Source organism: Protopterus annectens, chromosome 12.part0 (genome assembly GCF_019279795.1).
Source record: "Protopterus annectens isolate FY-2018-M chromosome 12.part0, PAN1.0, whole genome shotgun sequence".
Lineage (NCBI taxonomy): Eukaryota > Metazoa > Chordata > Ceratodontiformes > Protopteridae > Protopterus > Protopterus annectens.
The window spans coordinates 815,128,989-815,155,807 of record NC_056746.1 but is presented as its reverse complement, the minus strand read 5'-3'; positions in this window follow the sequence as shown (position 1 = coordinate 815,155,807).

The window sequence follows — 26,819 nt, the reverse complement described above, 5'->3', positions numbered from 1 at the left end:
ATTATGGGGCTAGGCATGCAGGTGTTAGCTGGCAGACATGTATTAGGACCGCCCCATGGGTGTAAGTAATATTCCAATGTGGGTATAGCAGACGCCCATACCTCCCACACCTTAAGAGCACATCTACTGGATGGCCTGCAAACCATTGGTGGAACACATAGGGACCATATAATTGAACTGTCCCCGATTACCAGGGACGTCCGTGATTACGAATCAGAATATAACACAGTCCCAACTAAACCCTCCTAGAACTAGTGATATTAGGAGGAAAGGTTGCGGAATACACGTAATGAATAATGGCAACATGTAAGAGTCAAAGGCAAGAAAAAACAAACTGCTACTAAACCAGCACAGCTCCTGATGCCAAACAGAAGGACTAAATGCCTCCCAAACACATGTATGCTTGTTCTGGAAGTCAAAGGCAAAAACAACAAGCTGCTACTGAGCCAACACAGTTCCTAATTCCAAGCAGCAGAACTAAACACCTCCAATAAGCACAGTCAGAGAGGTGAAACTCATCAAAGATAAACTCAGCCAGATAGCCAAACTCACTGAAGCAGGTATTTTTAAATTCCAAAGGGATAAGCAAACAAGATGCCAATAAACGAACGACTTCAATTTTATTAAGCACCACGATACTGCTTTTCGTCGGCGCCCTGCACCAACTTCTTCAGACTTTGAAAAATAACAACTCACAATTAACTGCTGCTACATTTAAAGTCATTGCAAGCAAAGTCTATTACAAAACACACCCTCCAATTACCTTAAAGGAAAAGGCACAAGTAGCTTCACTCTAACTAAAATGTTCCTATCCCATAAACACACAATATAAAAAGTTGTTTGTGATATAAAATATGCAACTGTAAAACTAATACTGTTCCTTACATAGCACTTAAATAATGCAATCGAAAGTTAAGAATATTATAAAAGCGCACTTACTTTTAATGTGTCAGTCTTATTATGCGTATTTGGTTCAAAGTAAGTGCGCTTTTATAATATTATTAACTTTCGAAAACATACCTACAGCCGTGCATAGTACAGGATTATACTTATTTGCACAAATAAAAGCTTAATCTAGTTGCATTTGAATTGCTTATGCTACTTCACATAACATATAGAAGTGTCATATATAAAATAACTGTTTTATGCAATTATTAATGAAACGTAGAATAGAATAATGTCCTGTAATTGGGACTTTTTCTATGTCTTGATTATTTTTGCAGTGTCCCTCGCAAAGTGGGACAGGTGGTAACCCTAAAGTCCCACCTTGGCCAAATGAAAATGTGGCAAACCTATAATAGGTATGCGGTAGCATGTCTCGTCCGATGGATGTGGCTCCCACAACCCAACTACTTGTCTGTATTGCAGTCTCGGTTCCCATGTATCAGCCAGGTGGGAGCAGAGTGTATGCAGAACACACAAATATGATTAATTCACTGGACAGGCCGCTGATTCCATACAGTTGAACACCATGCTGTCGCTTTATGTGCAGCCATTCTCCATACTGTAGTCATGTAGTCCGATGTGATAGGCATCACAAGGTGGGAGCAGATTGTATGAGGTACACACAAATATGATTGTATCATTGGACAGGCCGCTGATTCCGTACAGTCAAACGTGATACCATCACCTAATGGGCAGCCAATCCAGATACTGTAGTCATGTAGTCTGATGTAATAGGCATCACAAGGTAATATTGTGGTCCTCGCTCACACCCAGGGGTGTGAATGACGGATGCAAGCACCAATGTTGGTGCATTAGCATGTGCGGGAGCGAGCTGGTGTAAGTGTGTTTGGCTACCAGTATACGAGTATTGCACTGGTTAAGCAATGTAGAGGCTAACCGAGCATATGAGGCTGTAACCAGAGGTCAGCAGTGCCTAACAACGCGCAAACCCATGCACACACACTCCCAACTGCTTTAATGTGCCTTACTCCCTCCGTATCCAATGGGCTTGTTTGCCCTGCAACCAACTAAATGTCCTTCGCAAGGGTCGGAACCAGGACCCTGCACACACAGCTAATGTGTATTACCAATACGCCATGGCAGATATATAGACAACGGACAGTACCACAAACATATCATACAGAGCAGTCATTCAACAGTATAGAAATGTATCCCATCATGTAGATGTGCATGTGAATAATAATGTCCAGCATATAGGTACATATATATATATATATATATATAGAGAGAGAGAGAGAGAGATAGAGATGTATCAGGAACATACCATGTGGCAACAAAGCATTACAAATAAATGAAACTGGAAACACCAGCGACGTCTGTATTATGTAGTGGTGTTGCTCTACGTGATCACAAAACTCCCTCAGACAGACGTGTCAGTCATACACGCATATAGTTGTACATTGGCCATATACATCACTCTGTGCATGTAATGTACATTAACACAACAGTACCTGTCCGATCATTATGTGTGAACAGTACTCTTGCAAGGTGCTGTGTGCAACATCATCATCATGATAAAGATAAATGGGGTAACCATAGAGGGGCCGGTAGTGTTTTGTGTACAATGGGGTCATCCTCCTCACATGTACCTGGGCCATGTAGGGGTGATGTGCATACCAGGACCATGCACCTGAGGGACAGGGGTGAAGGTAACAGTAGTATGTTATGATGCATATTACAAGGGTTACTTGTGTCCAATGGATGGGAGATCGCAGATATACCCCAGGGATTACTTCAGTGTCACTGCTTGACAGAGGCACAGAAAAATGATAGGCATAGTTTTTTATTCAAACTAAAGGGGTGGCGAAAGCCACATAACTATGGGCTAGGCTTATAAATGCCCTTGGGCAGATAGCCTAGTATGAAACTATGAACCTATGAACCTAATGGACAGCTATGTATAGGGCAGATGGTGTCCTAGGAGCCGAATGGCCTTATGTGTCCATAGGTGAGGGTCAGATGTTGGGTAAAGAGTGTAGGTAAGTCCGTGGAGGATAGGTAGGAGCACAGAAAAGACAACATACAGGGTTGGTATATGACACATGTTGGGGGGATACACCCTGGATGGGGATGGGTCTTCAGCATTCAAAAGCCCATGGGAACAGTGGGACAGAGGTCCCCAGTCATGGACAACTGCCACTGTACCTACACAGCTGCAATGGAGGCAGTCCTGGGGGCTGTCCAAGAGGGTCAGCATCACCCTGTAAATGTGACACTCCACCCTTGAACTGGCATATCTGGCTTCATAACCCCTTAGGGAGCCACCAACGCAACACGTCCAGGACCGCACGACAACAGATATGTACCTGTCTGGTCCCGCTCCCAAGGGGGACATGTTCCATCCTCAGTTGTGGTACCACCAGAAGGTGGTGCAGAGCCAACAGAGGTTGACGTCTATGGCAGGGGCCCAGATGTGCTAGTGCCAGGTGCCATGGTCAGCTGAAGTGGGACAGGAGGTTCTACCGGGACCTCCCAACCCATTAAGCCTATGGTTTTGTGTTTTAAACCCACATATGGCTTAGTGATAGACAACAGCATACAGGATTACCTATGACAGTATGCATAGATATCACCAGCAACCCAACACAACAGATGGTATACATTAGCAGAGGGAGCACAACACATGCATATATACCACATGCCAACTGTACAATGTGTAGTAGATGTGTGACCGCAGCTATGAACAGTTGCCCATCATTGGCTTTTCACTGGGAATCCCACACAGTGTCAGTCATACCACTGTCTCATGTGACACAAGTCCAGTCAGGGATGCGATGGCAGTAACACATCCCTATCATCATGTACTGTCTGCAAACCTCACACCATGCTTCTGCTGTACACAGACGTGTGTTCAGTGTATAACACAGGAAACAAATGATTGAACACACTGACTAGTACACAGATGATCCTACAGATGGGGATCCCTCATGAACAGAGTACTGTCATGTCTGTATTATAACATGCAGAATAGCCATTACCACACACATGTTGAACAGGCAGTAGTCTCAATGCAGCATAGCTACACTTACATGCTGTAGTTATGTGTGGCACATCACCCTCCTGTCTTTAGGCTATTTCCCACTGTGGAAAATGATTGAGGTACATCCAGATATAATCTGTGATGCCGTGTCAGAACACCCCATCCATGTACCACTCACAGCGAATGTCATGGCCAGATAATAACATGTTTCCCTAGATAGTGTACTGTGTTTATCATGCGGATGGCTATGAGAACACCATCACAGCTGTACCACATGCAGTCAGCTAGAGGAGGACTGCAATAGGTGCAGAGGCCATCACCTGACCATTTCCATCTCTTACAATACACATGCTGCTGCTGTGCAGGTGTACACCTTCACATCCACCAGAGAGTGTGTGGGCGGGACAGGCAATGTACACCAGGGAAGGGCTTAGAGACTTAACCATAAGCATCATCTGCCACATGCCGAATAGTACAGGGGAAAACCCCTGACTACTCATTACTATTACATGTGCATGACGTTACTACATGTGCCACAAAGGCGACATGTTGCTGTGCTGTAAGAACATGCGTATAGGTGAGTTAGTGCCATCTGCAACAGATATAGTAGACATACATTAGGTGTGGCACACATGTCAGTCCAAGTGAACGGATGCCATTGTCACCACAACAACACTCTCTAATGGACACACATTGACACCTTTTCCAGGGCCACAAATACACGACATAACTACTTAGTTTGCCACACTGCAGTAATGAACAGGACCACATGCACCACAGGGGATATCTGGAGGTTCTATGGGCTAGGGTATGTGACAACTGTAGGCATGCCAATGAGGTTTATCTGGGAGTGACTGTGGTTGGGAGCATCACAACCCACATGCAGACATAGGGTGTCAGTGCTAGCATGCAGGTATGCATTGCTGAATGGGTGTGTAGTGTTTGGCTGTGCAAGATGGCTGTACAAGGCTGGGTGAGGGGTAATCCTTGCCATCACGTCACCCGATAATGGGGTGCAGTGCAGGGGTGTAGTGTCTGCAATGTACCATACAGATGGGTACTGCATTATCTGGCCTGACATCCTGATTACCAATGTGTAGGGCTATAGCTTTGCAATGCATGCCATGTCTGTGTTTGATTGTCCTTCCCATGGACATTGCCCGGGATATGCATGTCCCACAATACTGTACAGTGACATGTACAGGTGTACCTGGTTTGGCAGACATATGTAGTGTAAATAGCCTGTTATACCCTGATATGCCAGTACTGGCCTGGTGTGGCTAAACCTGCTTATAGTGAGCATATCGGCCCTGCACCTGCATGGATAGTATAATACAGGTATTCCATGGTGTCAGTGGCATGGGTCCATACAGAGCACATGTGTACAGCATTGTCTGGCCTTAGTGGATCACATTTAATGGCACCACATATGTTGCAGGCATTCAGTGTGGAACATAGTGAAGACACATTGTCCGCATATATGTGCCTATTGTTCCACTGTACAGGGTGCCATGTCCTCTGCAGGCGACTGTATTCATACCATGCCTACTATCTGTCCTCAATGTGCATGTTACTAGCAACATAGTGGGATATCTTAGGCAAGGTTGTATGTGCATGGCAAATGGGTGCGGGACATATACCGGGTACTAGTAGGGCTGCATACTTAGTTCACCAGGCCTTTTGCCAGATGTATGGGTATGGTTTCCCAAAACAGTGCCATGGCTGACTAACAGCTGTACTCCTCGTGAGGTGGCCAATGTGTCATAAGATGGATGCCATATAGGAAAACTACAAAACCCGCTCCCAAACATGTCCAATGGTAAGACAATCATGGCCACCTCTACACAGGCTCTGACAGACAAACACACACTTGCCATGTCCTGTATACAAACCCCTAGCGTATCACAATGCAATAACACACATTTAGTGCATGCGCTGCAGCAAATACTACAAAGCACTGTACTTGTCTCACACAGGCAGACACACACACACACACACACACACACACACACACACACACACACACACACACACACACACACACACACACACACGGCATGTCTGGGATTAGAACACCAACCTAACTGCTTTACTACACTACAGCATTGTGCAGTTACAGAACGCGCTACCGAGATTACTGGGACACAGCACTCCCAGAGGTGTATTTATAGATGGGTGACATCATCGGCCTTGCTAATGGTGGGTATAAGAAATGTATGGAGTGTGAGCAGTATAAAAGCATTACTCAGTCCTCAGGCAAACAGGGACACACACACACACACACACACACACATACATGGCACATGTGGGACTAGAACACCGACCTAACTACTTTACCACACTACAACATTACACAGTTACAGAATGCGCTACTGAGATTACTGGACACAGCACTCCCAGAGGTGTATTTGTAGATGGGTGACATCATCGGCCTTGCTAATAGTGGGTATAAGAAATGTATGGAGTGTGAGCAGTATAAAAACATTACTCAGTTCTCAGGCAAACGGGGACAGACACACACACACACACACACACACACACACACACACACACACACACACACACACACACACGCACACATGGCAAGTGTGGGACAAGAACATCAACCTAACTACCTTATTACACTACAGCATTACGCAGTTACAGAATGCACTACCAAGATTACTGGAACACAGCACTTCCAGAGGTGTATTTGTAGATGGGTGACATCATCGGCCTTGCTAACAGTGGGTATAAGAAATGTATGGAGTGTGAGCAGTATAAAAGCATTACTCAGTTCTCAGGCAAATGAGGACACACACATGCACACACACACACACACACACACACACACACACACACACACACACACACACACACACACACACACGGCAAGTGAGGGACTAGAACACCAACCTACTTTATTACACTACAGCATTATGCAGTTACAGAACACGCTACTGAGATTACTGTGACCCAGCACTCCCAGAGGTGTATTTGTAGATGGGTGACATAATGGGCCTTGCTAATGGTGGGTATAAGAAATGTATGGAGTGTGGGCAGTCTAAAAGCAATTTACATTCCTCTGGCAAATGGGTACAGACATACACTCTCACACACACACACACACACACACACACACACACACACACACACACACACACACACACACACACTCACACCAGTGGTGGGAACAGAACACCCGCCTATTTACAGATTGCTATTACAATACTACATACTTACAAATCGCGCCACACAGAATACACATTACAAAGCTGTCATTATGACCTTCTGGGAATGCGGACATCAACATGCTGGCAGTTAAGATGTACATACCTGTGAACCTGTGTGTTTAAAGTAGGAATCCTTCCTGACCTGGAGTATGCCCATCTGTGGAATGGACAACTACTACCGCTATACAGGGTTACAATGGCCATGCCCATACACAGAGGCACATAACTGACACAAGGTGTCACTGGGCATGCTCACAAACTTAATAGCACAGGACTGTTCGGAATGCACTATGTGTCCATCTACACAAGGATATACTGGGCATGCTCATATACTTAGTAGCACAGGGGACATGCACACACACTTAGTAGCACAGGGCTGGTCGGAATGCACTACTATGTGTCCATCTACACAAGGATATACTGGGCATGCTCATACTCCTAGTAGCACGGGACTGACTGGGATGCACTCTGATGCTAAACATGGAAGGCCACAGTCGGCATGCTATTACAGGTAGACGTAAAGAACACATTGTAATGGGCTCTGGTGTTAGTAGTTGTCATTGTTAGCAAGAACACTGCTCTACATATATTTGATACCGGTCTTTTACACAACATCTGCTGACATTCTGGGATAACATGGCTGACAGTAGGGAGGCCTTTGTCACATATCACATGCATCCATGATTCAAGGGAGTGGGGATATTACCCAAGTCGCATCCGCCCACACAGTGCCATTCCAAGGCAAATGTCCTAAACACAGGTTAACTCCCATATACCTACAGGACAACTGCATTGTTTTCTTATGCTAACCAGTGCTAGATGTGTAGCATCCATATTCACAGCTGGTCACTGTAGATCCAACAATGGGGAGTACTGACATCTGTGCAGTGAGGAATACCTGGCTGATGGCTCTGTAGTGCACAATAGCACAACACCATATACCTCAGAACCTAGCACTACCACCATATACCTCAGAACCAAACATGTGGGCTATAGCACAGGTATGGACTGCTCCAGGTGGTGTACCCACATACATAAAGGCCACTCACATGTACTGACTGGTCCCCCCACGAAAGCATCACAGATGAGTCATGTGCAGGACACAGTGTCACATGCTGCATTCTAGGATGTAAACGTCAGACACCACCATGCCCTCGGACCACCAACATGCATCCATACATGTTGTATGACATAGAAGAGTACACCATCCTGTGACCCTTGACCTGTGTACTGTACTTAGCTCTACATCAACTGTAGAGAGTACACATGTGCTGACACAGTTGCATCATGTGTTATGCAATGCAATGATACCACTGTCTGTGACCAGGTCAGCTGTACACATACCAGAGGTCCTTGGTACTTTCCACCATTAGCAGATGACTGTTGCTGTATACCAATACATACCCTCATGTATGGATATGACATACATGTACCTGCCCTGAGTATGTACATGGCACACACACATACACACACACACACACACACACACACACACACACACACACACACACACACACACACACACACACAGAACATACATGTAAATAACATAGCTGTTGCTGTCCTTTATGCAAACAGGTGGCTACAGCCATTACACACATGCACATGGAATATAGGTCCATGGTTGCTGAATGCTAACAGTGCATAAGGTGTGATATCAATGTTGACAGAGGTAATATTCCCTCTGTTCTGGTCACCCATTACACCCATCATATCATACAACAGTCCATGTGTCATGTATGTCATTACACATGTCCACCAATTGCAATGCCTACAAACATGCCCAAATGTCAGGATTTTAGGACCTACACACCTGTACACATAGTGTTGTGCATTCAGATAACATGCGTGTGCAGTTGCTGATGTATGCAGGTGACGTGTATCCTAGTACATCATGCAGTTGTAATGCAACCTCAACATTGCCAACTGTATAGGGTGATATGCTGAATGTACAGAAGGATGTACCTCAGGTATGGACAGATGTGTGGAAATAACTAAGTGGTGGGGCATCTTTGCAGATGGATGTTTGCTGTGGACAGCTCACAGGTGTGTCACAAGCAGTCCTACAATAACCTGTGTAACCGGTAAGCAATGGTTTTGTTAATTGAAGGACATAGCACACAACTTAGACAGCGGTCAGGGTGACAGCGAAGGTAAATCACTTGACACCTGTTAATAGTTAAGACGTCCTATGTGCATATATCAGCACTGCTGCCACAGGAAGCATCAGTACAGTTTGTAATGCGTGCAATACTGCTGTACATCTGTCATACATAACATGAGATAGGCAGGTATAAGATTCACAGTACTGGCATGTGTGGTTGCGTGTGTGTCCATATATGTCACGTATTGTGGGGAATATATCTCAATTGTTACTCACTCTCCTGTACACTAGTGTACACATCTGTACAGACTGCAATGTAGAAAGCAGGACATAGGCAGGGGCGTGTATCTCACACATATGAGGTATCTGTATGTGCGTGACATAGGTGTATTAAATACTGAATGCCACAGTGTATGTATGTAGGGTTGACTGGTCCCTGGGGTGAGGATGTATGTTACCATACCGAACTGATAAGACCCCTCCCACCATCCAGGTGATGCATTCTACTATCCGTGTTGATGTCCCCAGTCTTAGGCTGTACCGACTACCTGTACATGTGTATTCTCTGTGGTGCGTCATGTAGGTGGACAGTACTGTAATGATAATTTGCACATAGGCAGGGGTCCTCACCTCACCAGTAGCAACTGTGTGCGAGTGTGTGTTACTGTGTCGGTAAATCCTTGAGTGTGTGGGTGTGTTACTGTGTCACTGAATACATGTGTGTCAATACCTGAGTGTGTGGGTGCAGATATGTGTTGGCATCCTGTCATGGGAATGTGTATTACTGATTCCCAATGAGGCATCACACTTCCCACTGGCCTCTATCCTTGTAATCAGCTAGACCACTCTCTTACCTCACCACTCCATGTAACTGGACCTGTGATGTCACGCTTTATGGATGTCACGTCTGTGGTCACAGTAGCTTAATACACAGCTATCGTGCCCTTGGATTAGTAGATGTCTTTGTAACAGGGGACATTCTCACTGGTATATGGCAGCTACATGGTGCATGCTGGTATATTCATACATACCTGTGAGTAGTCCACCTGTAGTACATGGTATATCTGCTGCCTGTCAACAGTCCTCAACAATTGTAAACTACACTTATCTTCCTAGTCTGTTCACCCTGTGCATCAGACCATATGAGCATGTCCCTGCACCGATGGTGTGGATGTCAGGGATGCGGCACAGGCATCATCATATGCACAGGGTGTTAATGTTTGCCAGAGGCCTAGGCTGCACCATTGGATAACATCATGTGTGTGGGTTTGGGCCTTTGATCTAATTGGGCATGTGTGGATGCTATGCATGTGTGTTGCGGTGCCCTACATATGGTTCCAGTGTGTGCGTGTATGTATGCACACAGTTCTGCCATGTGTCTGGCCTACACAGGGGTGTTATTGACAGCTGCAGACTGTACAGGCCAGGTTTTACAGTTCACGGTGTCTGGCCATGGACATGTGACATGTGCCTGCCAGGGTTTGCACAGGCACTACCAGGCAGAGGTGCAGATTGGGTACTGTCTGATGTCACTTGTCCACTGGACCGTGTCCCTGTTGGGACCATCCCAGGCCACATGCACGTGGCCTGCTGTGTCATGGTGTGGACAGCACAGCACCAGATCCACTGCTGCTGCTACCGCCACTATGGGAGGGGACATGTGAGGTAGCTCGTACATGTAGACCTGACACAGGTGATGCAGCAGGCCTACGTCCACGTGCCTGATGCCTCACTCCTACAAGATGTTCCAACACAGACAGCTCACACTTGTGGATAATCATGCCACGGTCAAGGACTCCAACCATGTCACCCAACCGTCTATCCAAAGCTTCAGCAATCTGCTGTTGAGCATTTACCATTGCCTGGATATTGCTGTTTAAAGAATGGACAGCAGCCCTCTGTAGCCTTTGATCTTCTCTGTGCACCATTCAGCACATGCCTTTGCCTCCATTACAGCCTGAAACATGTGTCTGGTGACACCAGCTGCTGCACTCTGTCTTGCAGGAGCATGTTGGCCAGAGGTCCTCCTACGAGCAGCACTGGCCACGTGCCTGTGTGGGGCACCACCAGTCACTTGGTTGACACTATGGTGTGCAGGCACACCTTCCATAGCCCCCACACTTTCCTGTTCCAAGCTACCACACACCAACTGTTCTTCCTCTATGGCCGCTGGTGATGGGGTATGTGCAGGCATGGGATCTGTGTGCGGGGATGAGGGGGATTTAGATGGAATGGCAACCAATGGCACAGTTTCTGCCCCTGACAACTCTGCCTGTGACTCAATCATGCATTAATCATCACTGCTATAGTCTGTGGGGACACTAACATCAGATGTACCGCAGGAGGGCAATGCACCTACATCACCTGTGAGGGTAGACAAAAACTGTACATTACAATCTATACAATAGACACACACACAGACACACACGCATGTGATATGTTAGAAGGCATGCAACATGCATGTGATATGGCAAACGCCATGCAGCGCAGACAATAATAGTGGTAGTTATCATACATCCCTGGGTTGCACACAACAGCATGCATGTGTTATAGCAGATGGCATGCAAATGACACAATCATAGCAGTAGTTAGCATACATCACTGTGTTACACCATGTAGACCAGCACAGGTTAACAGTACACTGCCTGATGTGTGACATATGACCTTGACAATAACATGTAGTATGACATGTAATCTGCTGATGTGTGCAATGACATGCATACATGTTTAACACAATGGTGTCCTGTCAAATATACAGTGGGGCAATGGTGTCGCAATGCAGTGTTGTCTGTCCGCCCTGCAGATATACTGCACATTTAGCTGATGTGCATAGCCATTGCAGGGAATTATGAGGCATCTCTAGTGCTATACAGTGTGAGTTATAGACAGAGTTCATAGCCATGACTGTGTTCAGATACAATACATATATACTGTGGAATGTGACCCATGTCATTGAGGTGTGTACACACTAAACCATGATGTGGAAGTTGTGACACAGGTCACTGACTGGTATACGGATGACACCCCTGCACATCTGCAACCATATTGCTGCCGCCTGGCAACTATGGCCAGACATGGCGAACACGTTGGTTCACCATGTCCCACATGGCATCTGTGTACCACATGCACAATGCACACACACACACACACACACACACACACACACACACACACACACACACACACACACACACACACACACACACACACACACACAAGGAGCAGGCATGACATTGATGTCCAACACCAGCAAGGAGAATGTACTGTATATGTGGGCTGATGTGGATACTGTACAGGTGACTAATGTCATGTTGTGACACCCTCAAGATGTTCAACACATCTTATGTGATGGATTGATGTTACGCCTACACATGATGTGCACAGGCCTGTAGGATGTCTAGTGCTCCACATCTACAATATGACCATTATACGAAGGCCATAGTTGGACCATGTGTAGCCATTGTACAACAGGGTGCACACACAAGCACATCATGTCTACTGTGTGTGTTGCTCCATGTCTCTGGCCATCCTCCATGGCCATGTGTGTACATGTGTTGTCCAAATTATTGTGACAGGCATCTATTTCACATGTCTGTGTTGTCCCATATGACATATATGCTCCACTGATGACAGGGTTATGCAGATAAAGGTTGGTATGTGGGACATGTTTTCAGGTTAGTTAGGCAGTGTTACAGCCAGGCCACTAGATGTCATGGACATGTCAAGATAGCACATCACATTGTGTGACATTCATAGCAGGGCTATGATCTACACCAGTGAATCCTGTGTGCTGGCCATACTCCAGCCCACTGTGTAGTACTGTTTGTATTCTCCACATGTGTAGTTCTGATCTATAGTACATCCCTAAAGCGAACAGCACCTCCACCATTGTATGCACAGCTGTCCACACATCTGGCAATGACACTTTGTGAGGATTCATGTTGGTGAGATGATTCACATAGTTTGCAAGTGTTGCAGATGAGTAGTCATTGTGATGCATTGCAGGTCCGACCTGTATTTTGTGACAGGACCATACATTATGTATACATGTTGTAAATGGCCACATGGCAGATAGATTTGTGCAATACAATTCCTGATAAATAATAACACTCTCACCTACAATGGGCTGCTGTCACAGCGGAATGCCAGAGGTACCTAAATAGGAGTAACACAGTAGTATGAGCATAATCTACGCCTGTATAATGGCTACAGGGTGCAACGTGCATAACATATACACCAGTACATTAGACTATACTATGGTGTATGCACATGTGTGCATACACAGAGTAGCATACTATAGTATGCAGCATGTGTGTATACATGCCTTGCATATGATGTTACATTACATATTATACAGTGACACATGCAACAATATGGAATCTAGTTGTTATAGGTGCAGTACTGACTTACCAGACAACTCCAGGCTCAGTGGTTGAGAGACACCCACCTCCACAATATCGGCTAAGGCTTGTGGATGTGATTCTGCAGGTGTCCCCAGGTTGGCCAGTAGTTCCTCGGCATGTGTGAGTGGGGGCTGGGTTGGTGGTCTACCACCTGTTGCACCTTTTTCCCTGGCGATTGTATTCATATGCTGTTTCGCCCATCTAATGAGGTCTGTACAGTGTCTGCGCACCTGCTGGTATGTGCGGTTGTGGCCACCAACATCATTAACCCTCCTGCAAAGTTCCTTCCACAGGGCATCCCGCTGCTGTACATCCTGTTGCACATGGCTGAACAGGATATCATGATTGTCGAGTAGGTATGGGATGAGGGCCTCATCCTCCAAGCGCATAAAAGGGGGTAGCCTTGCACATGACATACCTGGAAGACATAATGATGGAGACAGGTCACAATAACCCACAGAGACATACTAAGCTACAGCTGAACATACATGTGTATCGCATTTATGAAGTTTAAATAGTTGTATTTGCAAACCTACATGACACTGACTTGTTTGTGCCACACACATGTGACACTCAATGTTGAGTGGATATTATCACCATATATGTGTGTGTCACCTGATTACATTGCTCATACTCCATGTGGGTGCTGTCTTGACGTGGGCATGTCTGTTTGCCTGTACTGGTGTTCCTACCGATCAGCACATGGCTGGATGTGTTCACATTAATGCAGTCGACCTTGATGCTGTGTATATGTCACATATAAGGACTTACACTGCCTTAACAGACATGACATGTGACCCTGCAGACTTGTCACATAAGGTTTTACATGTATGTGTTCTGCCATATACATCTACACGGCACTGTACAGCAATTCAACATCCTGGCATGTATCACCTGTGTTGCACATGTGATACACATGGGGCACTCGCTAGCCAGATGGTATTTGCAGGGATGGATATCAACTATAGCATGTACAGTCAAAGTAAACTAGTGGGCTATATGCCATGGGCCATGTATGAATCTAGGATGAAAGGTTACCTGGCAGTAGCCAATAGGTGGGTCTGTGGGGCCAGGTGGAGTGGTGCCACATTACTGATCCACAGGGTTAATGATGCATTTACCATGCGGTCATCACACCATGTCTGAGAGGGGAGCGATGTGCAGCTTTGACGGACAGGAATGCATAGTATGGCAGGACTATGTAAAATGTATGGGACAAGGATCTGTCCAGCATGTGGAAGGTGGATGTCCATGAAGTATGTGTTTGAGATCAGGATGAGTACATGTAGCATGTCCAACATCACTAGGTTGGACATGGATTTATTCAGGGTATGCATCATGCTACATAGTGGAGATGGGGAATGGGAAGGCTGATGTAGGCAATCTGCACATGGGCAATACCCCTTAAAGGAAATATGTGATCTGATATGGGTCACTTGAGTGCTGTAGTGCTGTGTATGGCTCGACAATGATCTCTAAATTCATGGATGGCACCCTATCATTATTAGGGTTGCCACGTATGACTACCTGACAGGTGTGGTGACGTAGCTATCACAGGAAAGACAACTGCCCAGCTGCATCCCTTACACACAAGTGTCCATTATGTTGACCACTGCCTAAGTGGTAGTTCATGGGTACAGGGTTATTAACATAGGGGTGACAATGCAATATGTAGCTTTCAGATTGTGGCCATATGTCACACACACCTCACCCACAAAGCCCCTTCTGTATGTTGTCCACAAAATTCCTGAGTCAGCCATTGCTCATAGGTCATAGGCATTTGCATACTTCATTAGGCAGATGGCTTCTGTGTGTCTGTGAGGTACGGACTACAATGAGGGGGAATAAAATTCATTAACCCTGACATACTGTAGCTGCCACTGATGTGATGAGCATGTATTATTCAGACACCTTCTGTAGTATTGGTTCTGCCAGCAGTCCTGTTGCAAAACATTCCTGTGACATAGGAATGTACATCTAGTATACCGTGTGTAGGTGGTACACAGTATGGGTGGTGATGTCCTATGACCTGGCAAGGTTATGATATGCAGTGTGACATCAGCCTTACTGTCATCTACATCTGTACTGCTGACATCAATTATTTGATCAAGGTTCATGGCCTTCCAGACCAGACTCAGCAGGGTAGTAGTGCAGTACTTCCCATTATTAGTGGTGTCTCCCCCTTTGTGGGTTGTGATACCTGTTAGTGTGCACCATTCAGTGTGTACACAGCCTGACGTGGTGCTATGTTTTACATGATGTGTACGTGGAGAGCATCTTGTTTTGCCATATGTGTATGATACAACCTGTGATGTGGACAGGTCCCATGCAGCCTGAGTGCAGCTTGTACCTGCATAGTTGTACATGGATATATGCTTGTGTACCTGTTGGGGGAAGGGGGCCATGTGTTTATGTTATCCAAGACCCTATCTGGATTGCTTATTCATGCTCAGCACTTGTTCAAAACTTGTAAGCACTACGTAAGCTAATAATAACTATAGCTCTCAATGTTCATCATTACCTAGAGGTAAGGGTAAACAGGTTTTGTACATACTTTTCCTCACTTGCTTAGAGTAAAATAGCTCTTGTACTCATTTTCCTCACTTATCTAGGTGAAAATAGCTCTATATTCAGGCATGTCCAATAGTCAACTGCCAGTGTTCTCACCTGTCTATCTGATGAATCTGGACATCTTGAGGCAATGTACACATTGCTTCATGTACACAGACAAGCCTCTCCACCTACCACCCAACACTACAACCTGTGAGAGATGCACTCATCTAGCCAAGCTAGAGGTAAAGCTCTCTCCAACCAAGCCTGACCCTGACAGTCATGTGGAGAAGGTAAACATTCACACCACAACACGCTCATCATATAGTCTCACTGAATCTACCCCACCATTAACTGGGAAAACTACTCGTGTACCAACACATTAGCTCAACGCTTTCTGGAATTCATAAATACCAATGCCCTGAATCAACATATCCACACACCCACCAGGGGCAACAATATCTTAGACCTAGGCATTACCAACATGAGTGACCGGTGCTCCACATGTAAAGTCTACTCCTCGTTGGTCCGATCCAACCATGAGCTGAGCACCGTTGATATCCACATCCCGCCCCCACCTCCCGTTAAGGGAACCACAGTATAATATGTCTACAAAACCAACTACCTGCTTCTTAAGACAGATGTGGTGAACATCATGACACCCATACAGATGGACAATACTGTTACAACTGCTGAATCCTACACAAATGCACTCTATAAGCACTTACACAAGTGCATGACTTGTGCTATCCCAAACAGAGCCAAGATGCTATACTCCTAATTAAGTAAACCAATCTGGTGGTCCCCTGCCATAAACAAACTGTACTACTGGAGGAAGACATTGTTGCAAATGAGAGTACAATCCCATGCGTGGAGGAGCTCCCTAGCCAGCCTCAGTAAGAAGGTGAGATCCCTTATAAGATCCTCCAAAGGTAGCTATGAAAACTAAACCACCACTAATTCCAACAACAACCACAAAGCATTCTATAGCTATGTCACATATCACAATGTCAACAACCAGATCTGCTCTGAGTTACAGCACAAAGGCACAAACATTACAGAACCAACTGATATTGGCAACATCTTGGCAGATAGCTTCAGTGCTAACTTTCCCCCCTCCCTCTCAAAGCTGCACACTCTAAAGCCAATATCACAGCATCCATGGGACCGGACAACATCCCAGGCTGTGTTTTACATGAACTTCAGAACATAATGTCTCTCCACCTACCCACCATGTTCAATAATAGCCTCACATCGGGCATAGTGCCCCCTGAATGGCGCACAGCAACAGTTATTCCACTCCACAAAGGTGGTGCCACAATGGACCACGGGACCTATTTCCCTATAGGCCTGACTAGCCTGGTCTGCAAGGCTATGGTGCACATCATGGATCTATGTCACAGAGACATTGGGTACCTCCAAACCTTTGACACCTCCTGGTTTGGGATTGTTAAGGGCAGACCATGCCTCCTAAACCTGGTGGACTTCTTAGAGACAGTTACCAAGGCATCAGATGAGGGCAAGGAGGTCCACACAGCCTACCTAGATCTCTCATAGGCTTTCAACACCATTCCTCCTTCTGGTATTATCAACATACCCATCCACCTGAACATTAACCCCTATGTCATGTGATGGTTTGCAAAGTGGCTTACGGACAGAACCCACACAGTGGGAGTTGCATACCCTAGGTCCGACTGTATACCAGTTACAGGTGGCGTCCCCCAGGGCTCAGTCCTAGGACCCCTCATGTTCGGTATATACTTCTCTGACATACAGACAAGCACAGGAGGGCTGAAAAGGTTTGCAGATGACTGCAAACTAGGGGACATAATTGTTTCCCCAGCTGTTACAGACACCCTCTGGAAGGGTCACACTGAGATGGATACCTGGTGTTAATATCATGGCGTCAAGCTGAATGCCTAAATGTGCATAGTCATCCCCTTTGGATATAACTAATTACCCATGGACTACCACACAGGTGCTAGTTCCCTACATACAGAAAAGGTAATAAGGGATCCAGGAACCCCAGTAGATACCAATCTCTCCTTCGATACCCATAATGACAAGGTGGTTAGAATATCCTTCTACATGGCCCCCCCTAATCTCTCATGGGTTCGCATCCAGATCAAAGGAGGCCATTGTGACTCTCTACTCATGATTTATTAGACCCATTAAAGGATACAACACCCCATTTGGGATATACCTTACAAGACAACTGCAACAGCTTGGAAGACCACACCAGTACCACACCAAGAGGATTACTGACCTCAAACAGATGACCTCTGCAGCCCAACCTAAGAAACTCCAGCTATACTCCGTTGCATACTGCATACTCACAGGTGATCTCTGCTTGACATACAAGGCTCATGTCCAACCCTGTATTGCTGGATATGCTCCACCTAAACAGAGACCCCTGAGAGCCACATGCTCTAGGGATATACACCTAACCACAATGATGACTAGGACATGCTGGACAGATAGATTCCTGACCCGGACACTCCCCATGCTTTGGAACATGATTCCAATGTAAATCAGGCAGGGCCCCTCCCTAGCACTCTTCAAAGGAAACCTTGACATGTGGATGGGAGACAGACATGTACCCTGGGGATCACTGCAGTGGCTCTGCTGGACAGAGGCACAGGGAACTGATGGCTCTGCCATCCAGAGGCACAGGGAACCAACCTATGGGGGTGGCGAAAGCCAACACACTCTAGCTAGGCTTATAAATACCCTTGGTAAGACAGCCTAGTACCTACCTTTGCACATATTACATGTCTTATGTGCATGGATAGTTAACTAGCTCTTCCATTTTACTTTGCTATCATGCTGATAAATTGTTGGGTGACTAAAAGACATATGTATCCTGTTATTGTGTATTGTAAATGCCAATAGACATAACTAATGTTTGCCTAACATTGCAGTAATGCTATGTAGCCTGTAATACATATCTGCCTACAATACTGTACATTACACAGTTATTGGCACAATATCCCACAATGCAAATCATAATTGCACAGTGGCCCAACCTTTGACATGTTATTCTCAGTAATACACCCGTACATATGGCTACAGTTACAATATATCAACATATACTATCCCCTGTTATAGAACATACTTGTTGGACTAGCCCTGCCACTGACAGCAGCTGGTGAGGAGCATTTCTGTTCAAAGCCCTTATATAGCATCCCTTGTGGTGTATGCAGTGTTTGCCTTGGGACCTACAGTAGTACACACAAATACTACAAGCGTTACTATGCTCAGCAATACATCACTACAAGATAACTGTTTCCACTATATGGATTGCGTGCACTTTAAATACTACAGAAAGGTACTACATACACAGACATAATGACTGTTCTACATACCTTATTAGTAACCCGAGGTGTTGTTAACTGTTGATTCAATCCTTTTCAGTTTGTGTTTCAATGTTCTTTGTAACATTCCGCTGGTATATATGGATGGTTTGAATGTGTGATAACACATCCTTTTCTAGTTACATATCGGTAACATGTGGTATCCTGTCCACCAATTGCTGTTCCAAAGTAGTTAATTAGATGCACATCAGCTGGGCAGCTACTCCATTAGCCGATACCATGGCAACAGTGGTGTATAACTGAGTACTCCTTTTGGGTATTGTCCGTTTGCCTTACTTTCCAGGAAGACGGCCTGGATGTGTTGTTTGTGATATATTTCAACAGCTATATGGAGACACACAAAGATATATTAGCTTCATGACTCCCGTGGACTGTGTGTAATGGCTAGATGATTTTGTTCTACATGTGAGTACAGCTGTTATATTTCAGAACATTGCTACTTATGCAGGGTTTGTTTGTACCTGATACTTCTGCAGATGTTTCATTCTGGCAAGGATGTTTGGGCAGCTCAAGGCTGTATGGCTATGCCTGAACTGTTATGTGGTTTACAGTGTGCTCACCAGACATCCTTGATTTGGTGTACAAGTGTAGCATACTGTGCTGTTATTCAGTAATTGCTAACACATCCCAGTGTACAAACACCCCTCTGAAACGGGATTAGTGCAAACAAACCCTGTAACATCAGCAGCTGTTCCATTGTATAACAGCAGCTATTTCACATAGGGCCATGTTAGTGTGTCTCTGACAAGGTATGTTAAAGCTTCTGCAGATGTCGTACAGTGAGTGAATGATTTGTGATGTTATTGCAGTGTGTATTGTAATATGTTTGTGTATGGGGGTGATGTTGGGTGTGCATAGCAGATGCAGGTGTGTAGGAACTGCTTTTATAGATACTTGATATATGTGTGAGGGTTCCTTCCCTATTTGAAAACCTATCCTTTTGTGGACTAATACAATGGTAATTGCAGGCTGATTCATTAAGGCACTGTTATGTGGTTCCTGTATAGCATGCAGGTGATGTTAGTCCTTGAATCCCTTTGGTAATACATCTGAATGTAATAAAGTGTTGCTACATGAAAGCTGTGTATTTCTGTCATAAGTATTTGCAGTCATCATAGTTGTGTTGGTGACTGACCCTCTTTGGCTAGGGTTGCCACCTTTTCATATGGCCATAGTGGGACATTTTCGGGACACACATCTGATTTTACAGGCCGACACTAACCCATGGTCAGTACAAGGGATAGAACTTTCCTTTCTTGCCTAAAGATAAGCTTATTCTTGTAGCAGTTTAGTTGCTTATCCTGTTTCTTGTAACATGTAGGTATTTTGGATACAGAAATAACTATTTTATGCAACTATTACAGTACATATGGGACATAATTATGTCCTACAATCCCAGGACATTTGCCACGTTTAATAGATTTGGTCAGGACACAACCGCCCAAAGAGGGAGTGTCCCTCGCAAGTTGGGACAGGTGGCAACACTATCATTGGCTCATGTCCATAGCACATATTTATAATAGTGTATAGGCATATACTCTCTATATCCTTTGTTCATAAATGTTGGTAGTGGAGGAATGTGTGATTGCTGTGGTCCATGTTATACACATATATGAACACTTCAACTGCTGTATACGGGATACCTATGGAATCCCAAAACCACAGTGTTCCGACGCACACAGTACTGGGACCAGACTCCCATAGCCCACATTACTGACAGCGACTGTAACTCGCGAAAGTAATATGTAAATGGAACACACACACACACAGACACACTGCTACCCACCACATCCAAACAAACCATCCTACACTACATATGAGCAGGTGGCCAAGCCCACCTACACCCCCCCATGTAGGTGTCTACACGCCCCACACCACCCCCTACTTTAATATTCTACCTCTTAGGTTGCGTAAACAGATGCACAAAGCTAACCCACATTCACACATTACAGTCCCCCAAGAACACACACCACACCCAGAACATACACTTACACACACTACAGCCCTACAAAACACACTTACACACAGTAACCTACCTGCAACACCAAAAGCACTGACTAACTATCCCTTAACATTGTGATTTTACACCTCGCGCATCTGGTGTTTCGGTACTGTGTTCTTTCGGACCTTAAGCCTCGGGATTCCGCACGTCGGTATGTAAAGCAGTCGGTATGTGGTAGGTTTCCCATTTATATGTACCTCTATGGTTATGTAGATGTTGTTAACCTATCTATATATCTACATATATATGTATATCCCCATATATCGACTTATATCGCTCTCTCTCTCCCCCTCTCTCTCTCTCTATATATATATATATATATATATATATAGATATACACTATATATATATATATATATATATATATACACTATATATATATATATATATATATATATATATATATATATATATATATATATATCTATATATATATATATATATATATATATATATATATATATATATATTTATATACCCTTTCATTGGGTACATGCCGGTCTGTCCTATTTCAACACATTCTTACCTTTTGTGTTTTGTCCTGTCAGTATACACGACTGCCATTGGTATATCTCAGGTAGCTTAGTGGTATGTTATTGTGATGAATGTGTACATGGTTGTATGTTCTAATTCTGGCAGTGATATCTTACCTCTCAGAGCTGGCACTGGTAGTGCAAGAGTGATTAATGCACATTTCAGCAGTTGTGTGTTCCATATCTTTATTATTCTGTGGAGAACTACCTATATATGCAAGCTGTGTTTAAGGTATACTATGTAACATGTAAACATCTGGGAAGATTCCTGTCAGGGATACTCCCCATTAATTGGAACTACATCCCTGATTACATTATACAAAACCCCTCACTAACACTCCAGGGAATCCTTGCAGAGTGGGTGGGGAACAGTGGCTACACCCCAGGGATCCCGCAATTGGCTCTACTCCACAGAGGGACAGTTAGTTAATCGATGGGGTGGTGACAGCAGACACGTTTTGCCTATACTTATGAGTGGCCTCGGCAGTTGGGCATGTACCTACCTATGTATCTATGAACCTGTACGTACAGTATGGCCACATGCTGATAGCTTAATTTACTGTTCAGGTATTGACTTACCTTGTGCCAATGGTGGTTGTGTGTACAATAGTTGAGGGCTACCTATGTAGGATTCACACAGTAGACCCCCTATACATGACAATTTACAGATGGTCGTGTGTGTGTGCTACCCATCTTTGCTGTGTGTGCATTTGGAGAAGGGTGTCAGTCCATGAGTGCCTACACTCTCAGTGTGTGTGCTATATGTTCCCTCTTTGCCAAGGCATGGGCATACTGGGCACACCTCCGTCTGCCTACTGGGGCTGGCACAGGGTGTTCATGGTCTGAGTCCCTCTGTGCCTGTGGGACCCTTGGCAATTGTGATGGGCTGTGAGGGCCTTCACCATTCTGTCCCTACTGCAGCTGTTTCCGCAGGATGATATTGTGTAGCACGGCACATACTATGAAGATGTGGGCACATATTCCTGGAGAGTACTGCAAGGCTCCACCAGATATGTCCAAGCAACAGAACCATAATTTCAGCATCCCAAACACGCACTCTGTAATGATTCTGGTTTCTGCATGTTCCTCATTATGGCGTTCTTGCGTGGGTGTGTGTGCATTTCTGATGGGAGTCATCATCCACGGTTCCAGTGCATAGCGAGCATCCCCCACCAGGTGGCCATATGGGATGTCCCCCCCTGGCAAATACCTGATACATCTGTGAGGCATGCCAGAAGTGGGAGTCATGATAGCTTCCAGGGCTGCCAGAACACACATCCATGATAATGCCTTGGGCATTGCACAAGACCTGGCAGTTGATGGAGGGGAATCCCTTGCGGTTTCTGTAGCTCCTACCCTGCTGTCCGGGTGGTGACTTGATGTGTATGTGCGTGCAGTCCATTGCACCCAGTACCTCCGGGTAGTCTGCCACATGGTGGAAGAGACGCATATTGCTGGCCAACTCCTCCTGCAGTCGGGGGAAGTATATGTGTTCATTGGCATATGGTAACATGGCATCCAGGAACTGGTGGAGTACCCTGGATGCTGATGCCTGTGAGATCCCCATGATATCCCCAGTTGGCCTTTGGAAGGTACCTGTGGCTAGTATTCCCAAGCTTACACATACCTTCATGACCACTGGGATGGGTTCCCCTCTGTTACTTCTGGATCTGAGGAGTGGCCGGCACAGTTCAACAAGTTGCTGTATGATGTCCCTGTCCACTCTATAACACTCTACTATCTCCAGATCATGTAGCCCCTGGTAGGTTACCCTAGGTCTGAGCACTCTTCTCCTCCTCCGGTGCCTGAGATGATTGTCAGCATCATCCTCCACACCACCGTCAGTCTCCAACACATGCTGGTGAATCAAAGCTATGGCAGCCCCTAACATGTATATATTAAAAGTTCCCCGTCTGTATACACCAATGGTGCAGAGTGTCTGGGAATACACAAGTGTGTGTGTGGGGGGCTTTCACACCTTATACTATTGTGCAATGGATGATGCTTGTGTAATTGGGTGTGTTTGTGCTATTCCAGCTGCAGGGTATCTTAATTATTGGTTTTACAGCAGGTACTGCTATTGTGGGGCCTTTGGTGTTGACTTACGCTTGGCTGCCATGATTCATCTATTGACCTTTACCTCAATTTTCAACCTGATTCCCCTCCCATTGTCAGGCATGCATCCAGTTGCCTGCTTTCTTGTTTTGTACTTTCACAACCCAGGATTGTGTTGTGAAATGTGTTATGTAGCTGATCTACTGCAAGTTTGCTTTGTTCCGCTGTGACAGTTCTCCTTTCTTTGCTGTACGGCACCTCTCCTTTCCTGTTCTGCAGGTAGCTGCTAGCAGCCTTGTTAGCTGTTGTCAGTGGCCCACTGTGAGTTTCTAGGTGTTAATTACTCATTTGTACTCCAATTACCATGCTGCAGCATTTCCTTATTGTCTTTCTGTATCCTTCCTGATGTCCTTCAAGAATGCAACTGCAGTCATAACATGTGGGTTGTCCTGCCTCAGGCAGCCCTCGGTCGGCCGGATTCGGCTGATGTCGCATTTCTCTCCGACGTCAGAACGGCTGGAGTACATAAGCATCAGCCGACGCCATTTTCTCCAGTCTTTCTTGCCGCGTGGTGCCCGAAGCAGAAGCAGTTCGCAAGTGCCGGTCGGTCAGCTCCTGTATTCTACGATACCGAAGTCATCAAAAAACTAAGTACCCCATTGGGGACCTTTTCTTGCCTCAGCCGATGTCAGAAATTACTGAAAAAGTTAACAATTGTCTTTCTTGTGGTAAACAAATACCTCATAAGGATTTCCACTCTTACTGACTCCCTTGCCTGGGCCCAGACCACGACGTCTCGGCCTGTGTAGCCTGTGCTCGCTTCAACAAGCGCACTCTCAGGCACCGGGCGGAGTTCGCTGAAGATTTTTTCGGCGATAATTTTGCTTACACCATGCCGTCGGATCTTCCGACATCGCAAACTCCCAAAAAGAGGAAAGACCGGGACCGACATCCTCGGCCCGCGTCTACCACCGACTCCATGCCAAAACCTAGCGCGAGTGCTCCGGTTCCCTCTGAGACGGTCTCTCCACCGCTCCGAACCTAAGACACCGCATTACCTACGACTCTGATTCCAGACATTCCTCCGACACCAGTGATTGATTTTCCTCCGGATACCGAAACTGAGGAAATGCCCGAGACCATTGCTGTGGACAAGGTCACTCCTGCACGTGGAGCTGCCAGGCCCCCTATGGCCATGTCTATTAAGGCCTACACTAGGGCTAAGGCAGCCAGCAAAACAAAGCATATCACTTCTAAATCCTTACCCCAGCCGACTCCAGAGACACAAATTATGTCCATGGCTGCAGATTTAATTTCCATGATTAGAGTTTCACAGGCCCATCCTGAGAGAGGATCCCAGCCTCCTCCTAATAAAAGGCCCCAGGTTGAACCCTCTGACCCTACTCCTTCAGACGAGGATTCTGAGGGCTCTGTCCACTCTGATAGCCAGGAAGAGCTCTTTCACACCTATGAGGACTTGGATGCAGAGGATTCCATCCCTCCGGCCTCCCCTCCTGAGGATATTTCTTTTGGGGAAGTTCTGCACACCATGAGGGAACATTTCAAGTGGCAAGGTCAGGAATATTCTGATTCTAGGAAACGCCTTAGGACTTTCCTTAAGAAGCCTCAGCACAGGCCCTTAGCTATTCCTCCTGTACTTGATGTTCTGGATGATTTGTATTCTGACTCTAGTGCTACCCCTGATTCTCTTCCTCCTGCTCCAGCCAAGCCAGACAGGTATTACAGGGTCCCAGAAACTCATTCCCATTTATTCAGGGCCCATACTGCTGATTTGGAAACTATTTCACAGGGGCCTAAAGGAGTTTCAGCCTCCACCTCAAAAAATCCTCTGCCCTCCAACAGGGAAGCTAGGTCATTAGAGAGATGGGGCAAAAAGGTTTACACATCCACTACCTTATCTATGAGAGCTTTAAATTGCCTTTTTCATATGTTACAATATCAGGATTATCTGTTAGACGATTTACAAAAAACATTAGCCACTCCTGATCCTTTAGACAGAAAGACTTTGCAGGAAGCTATACATAACACTCAGCAAGTAAGCAATCACTTCCTGCAGTGTGGATATGATGCACTGGAAGCTTCATGTAGGGCAGCTATGACAGGGGCAGTCATTCGTAGACATGCTTGGTTAAAAGATCAACCTCTACCAGATCATGTAAAAGCAAAACTTCTGGATGCACCTTTGGAAAAGAACAAACTTTTTGGTGCAAATGCTAAGGATGTGTTAAAGACCATCGAAGAAAAATCAAAATCAGTTCAGACTGTGAAAGATTTCCTCCAGGTTCAACCCCCCCAGATTCAGTAGGAATTGGCCTTCAAAAAACTGGTCCTTTCCTAATCCAGAAAAGTTTCAAAGGGGTAAGAACAGACGTGGCCGAGGAAGAGGCCAATACAGAGGCCCTTACAGCAGGGGACGACAATGGCAGCCAGGAAACCAAAGAAGTGACGCAGGGGTTTCACCTGCCCCACAACCACAGTCTCAATGACTTTCCTCTACTACCGCCTACCAGGGAACAACTAGAAGCTCCCTTGGGTGTGAAACTATCTCTGTTTGCAGAAAACTGGCACAGACTGACAAAGGACAAATGGATTTTGGACATTATAGACCGAGGGTACAGG